The sequence below is a fragment of the Otolemur garnettii genome, unplaced genomic scaffold, assembly GCF_000181295.1.
Source record: "Otolemur garnettii isolate 467f Iridium unplaced genomic scaffold, OtoGar3 scaffold00094, whole genome shotgun sequence".
Classification (NCBI taxonomy): Eukaryota; Metazoa; Chordata; class Mammalia; order Primates; family Galagidae; genus Otolemur; species Otolemur garnettii.
Genome location: NW_003852489.1, coordinates 3,615,821 through 3,620,740, shown reverse-complemented (window position 1 = coordinate 3,620,740; position 4,920 = coordinate 3,615,821). Strand labels below are relative to the sequence as shown.

At 44.5% G+C, this 4,920-nt stretch overlaps 2 pseudogenes; one reads left to right on the top strand and one right to left on the bottom strand.

The window, feature by feature from the left end:
* Window positions 1–761: 761 nt before the first annotated feature.
* On the bottom strand, window positions 762–1,092 carry LOC111727108 (annotated as a pseudogene).
* Window positions 1,093–4,858: 3,766 nt separating this feature from the next.
* On the top strand, window positions 4,859–4,920 carry LOC111727127 (annotated as a pseudogene).

The window sequence follows — 4,920 nt, the reverse complement described above, 5'->3', positions numbered from 1 at the left end:
GTGGCATCACAGCTCACAGCAACCTCCAACTCTTGGGCTTAAGCGATTTTCTTGCCTCAGCCTCCCAAGTAGCTGGGACTACAGGCACCCGCCACAATGCCCAGCTATTTTTGGTTGCAGTTGTCATTGCCCCCCGCTAGATTCAAACCCGTCATCCTCGATGTATGTGGCTGGCGCTGTACACACTGAGCTATGGGAACTGCCCTGCTGAGCACCTTTTCAAAAAACTGGAGCTATGCCAGTGAGATCTGTTGTAAAACTCTGAAGACAGATGACAGGCAAAACATGTTAGTTATAGAGTAGTTATAGCCTAATTCACAAAAGTTACTAACTCTTTCTCTTTCTAGAAATAAGCCAGACGTTATTATTTTTTTTTTTTTTGGTTTGCAGCCATTATTGTTGTTTGGCGGGTCCAGGCTGGATTCGAACCTGCCACCTTAGGTGTAGGTGGCTGGCGCCTTAGCCGCTTGAGCCACAGGCGCCGAGCCAAGCCAGACATTATTAAGAAATTCCTTGAATTAGAGGCTGGTGCGTCAGGTGGGAGTGCAAAAAAGGGGTGTTAGAGCAGTGTCTGGGGAGCCAGACGAATTGGACATCATTAATAATCATGATTGTCTTCTAAATACTGGCAGCAAGATGACTTTTGATTTGTAATCTTAGGTAAATTATAGATAAATAAAAATGGCCAGGAATCATCCACTAAGATTAATGAACAGCACTTCAAAATTACCCGCGTTAAGGGCTGTGGTCACACCAAGGTTTCACAGGGCAAGACACCCAGATTTGTTCTTCCCACATCCGGCTTGCAGAGTAGCTCTTGTAGCCATTTTGAAAACCTCCCTCACTCCATCTTTGGACTTTGCTGAACACTCCATGTACCCAAAAGTGCCAAGGCCATATCTCTGCCTTCTTCAGGTTGTACGGTTCTTGCTTCATCTCAGCTAGCTCCTGCATTGTGTGCTCATCATTCCCCAAATCCTTCTTGTTCCCAACTGGAATGATGGGCACACTGGGGCAGAGATGTGTGGCTTCTGGGGTCCACCATTCTGGGATGTTTTCTAAACCATTAGGGCTGTTGATGGAGACACACATCAGTATAACATCACATCTGGGTAAGAGAGGGGTGTCGGGCAGTCATAGTCTTCCCACCTAGCTGTGTCCCACAAAGCCAATTCTTTCTTTTTTTTTTTAATGTCACCCTGTATAGAGTACTGTGGCGTCACAGCTCAGAGCAATCTCAAACTCTTGGGCTTAAGGGATTCTCTTGCCTCAGCCTCTCAAGGAGCTAGGAATACAGGCACCCACCACAACACCTGGCTATTTTTATTTTTTTGGTTGTAGTTGTCATTGTTGTTTGACAGGCCCGGGCTGGATTTGAACCCGCCAGCTCTGGGTGGGTTAGAACCCACTGAGCTATAGGTGCTGAGCCATTTTATTTTTCTCTTTTGAGACAGTGTCTTGCTCCATTGTTTGGACTAGAGTGCAGTGGTGTCATTATATTTCCCTGCAACCTCAAACTCCTGGGCTCAAGCGATTTTCCTGCGTCAGCCTTCCAAGTAACTGGGACTACAGGCATGTGCCACTATGCCTGGATAATTTTTTTTTTTTTTAATTTTTGTGGAGACAATGTCTTACTAAGTAGCTCAAGCTAGTCAGAAACTCCAGGCCTCAAGCTATCCTCCTGCCTCAGCCTCCCAAAGGGCTGAGATTACAGCCATCAGCCACCTCACTCAGCCTGTACGTTTTATTTATCTTTACATCGTATAAATGTATTCATGATTTATTGAATGAATGTCTTCAAGACTTTTTAGGTGGATATGAAAAATTAACAAACTAACTCTGTAGATTCCTAGTTATAATAATTCTAACAAATCTGAACACAAAGCAAGCAGCATCTGTAGGTCAGTCAGCAGGGCACCAGCCACATACACCTAGGGTGGCAGGTTCAAACCCGGCCCGGGCCTGCTAAGCAACAATGACAACTGCAACCAAAAAATAGCCGAGCGTTGTGGCAGGCGCCTGTAGTCCCAGCTACTTGGGAGCCTGAGGCAAGAGAATCACTTGAACCCAAGAGTTTGAGGTTGCTGTGAGCTGTGATGCCACAACACTCTACCCAGGGTGACAGCTTAAGACTCTATCTCAAAAATAAAATAAAATAAACACAAAGCATTTTATATTTCCGTAATTTGTCTGGTATTTGCTTGTTTGCTTATAGTTTGTTATTGTTGATTGAAGACTACTTGCCTTTAAAGGATCACATTAGTGCTTTAAGATTCCAGAATGCAGATTATTTTGAGAATTGGGCTTTGGGCTAAATATGTCTCACTGACATGCTTTATTGGCTTCTGTTGTTTGTTTTTAAGCAACATTAGCTACCAAGATTTAAAAATATGGAGACTTCACATGATAATCCAGATTTCCATCTTCCTTAGAAAATTTGAAAGAGCTGGCGACACAATTTGGTCAGGCCTATAAACATCTGGGAGTAGTACGTGTTGCTTCCTTAGATGGGTTCAGTGCTCTCTAGTTTACCACAGTCCCCACCACTCTCTATAGCCTTACCCTTGGCTGCCCCTTCCAGGAACCTTCTCTGGGTGGCTCTTTTATAAGATTGATATGTAGGATCCTTTCTCTGTATGAAAAGGTCTCCTGAACGGGACACCAGCAGATCCATGGGCTTCATTTTCCAGGCTTGAAAACAGACTTTTATATCTAGAGACAAAACAGGAAAGAATAACAATGCTATTAAGATGGTTACATTCATTCCCCCACCTCCTCTTTCCTTTTTCAAACAAGCATAGGACTTGGCCCTCTTTCCTTTCAGCTGTTCAGCTCCTTCCACCCACTTCATCTCCTGGAGTTGTTTACCTCAAACCCTGGTGCTGTCTCCCCAGTTCCCTGTTTCCTTGCTGCCTTGGAAAACAAATACCTTGGTCCTTTTTTGTTTTTAAATTTTGAGCGCTAATCGCTAGGAGGAAACAGGAAATAACAATAAGGAGGAAATTACAATATAGTTCTTAGTCATAGTCCCTGATTCCCTTAATGAGGTGGCATCTTGGAAGGACACTGTTTTTATTCTCTCCTGTTAGACCCTCCTAGCTGGTGGATTTTGTATGAAGGACTTGCTGATTCAACCACATCCAGACGGCCCTGGAGAAGCGCCTTGATAGCGTAAGGACCATTAGGTGGCAGCACAGGGCATGTCTTTTCAGGTCTTTCTGCAGACAGATGTGAAGCACTCGATTTTCAAAGGAGGGAGAACTTCGCACCATATCAAGGCAAGCATTTGGGCTGAGCCCAGCCAGAAGACGTGAGTCAGCCAAGAGACTCCCCGTGGCATTGTGCTGCCAAGTAGCCAACTGTGGAGTTCTTTTCTGTGTGCCTTTCGTCCGATGAGTTGATTAGAGGAGTCTTTCAGCCCAACACCTTGATTTTCCAGACAAGTAAACCCAGGCCCTGAGAGACTGGATTCCCTTCTTGTTGGAGTCATGCTAGAAGTCCACACAGATGTCTTTGTGGTTTCACTAGTGCCAGCTCATCCTCCTGGTCTGTCTTTCCCAGTTAAAAAGCATTTATTGGCTCACCCCTATAATCCTAGCAATCTGGAAGGCTGAGGCAGGTGGATGGCTTGAGCTCACAACTTCCAGACCAGCCTGAGCAAGAGCAAGAATCCCACCTCTAAAAAGAGCCAGGCATTGCGGCAGGCACCTATAGTCCCAGCTACTTGGGAGGCTGAGGCAAGAGGACCACTTGAGCCCAAGAGTTTGAGATTGCTGTGAGGTGTGATGGCACTCTACCCAGGGTGACAAAGTAAAACTGCCTCAAAAAAAAAAAAAAATCATTTATTAAAATCTATTTAGAATGGCTAAAGACTAATTTTCCCAGTTTCAAAGGTGAAACTAAGAGGGAGTTCTTTGCCTCTGATGAAGTGGGACTTTACACAGGAAACAGAGACTTACTGGACACAGGAAAATAAAAGTAAGCTTTCTGTCTGCCTCAGGCTGAGCCAAGAGGATTGCTGGAGCCCAGGAGTTGGAGGTTGCTATGACGTAGGATGGTACCTGCCCCACTCAGGAGGAAAGGGTGGGCCTCTAGTCCAGAAGGGGGAGGGAAGCTCTTAGCACACTATGCAGACAGCAGTGTGCCCTCTTTTATGGGACCAGCTGGTATAATTGTGGCTCTTATCAAGAGAAGCCTAGCATTACAGGGCTGGGCCCTGCATATCCAAAATAACTCACCAATCCTCTCAAATTTCCTTACTAAAACCAATTGTATTCTTGAAACACAAATTCAAACAACCGTGCTTTAACAAAAATGCCCTCAGGCTTCAATTAATTTAGGGGACAGCCTCGTGATCAAAGGGAAAAGCCTTACTGCAAAGTAGCATTTTCTTGAAGGGCTGGAACTGAGAAGGGAATTTCCCTGGGAACTGTTAGCAATGTAAGTCTTACTTGTTTCTGCTGAAGTGCTGTGTTGACTGTTACAAGCCTTGCTACTACTCAAAAGTGTGGTCTTCCAACCGGCAGCAACACCTGGGAGTTTGTTAGAAATATAGTCTTAGGCCTGATTTATTCTTACTGAATCAGCATCTGCATTTTAGTAAAATCTCCACGTACATGTTGAAGTTTGAGAAGCATTGCTACAGGATACACAAGAGAAAAGGCTAATAACCACCAAACATCCTTCCTCCTGCAAAATAGTCCCTACTTCACAGAGGATCTAGACCAGCAGTTCTCAACCTGTGGATCAAGGCCCCTTTGGAACAATGGAAATTCATCCTGCGTATCAGATATTTACATGACGGTTCATAACAGTAGCAAAATTACAGTTATGAAGTAGCAACAAAAATATTTTTATGGTGCTTGCTTCGGCAGCACATATACTAAAATTGGAACGATACAGAGAAGATTAGCATGGCCC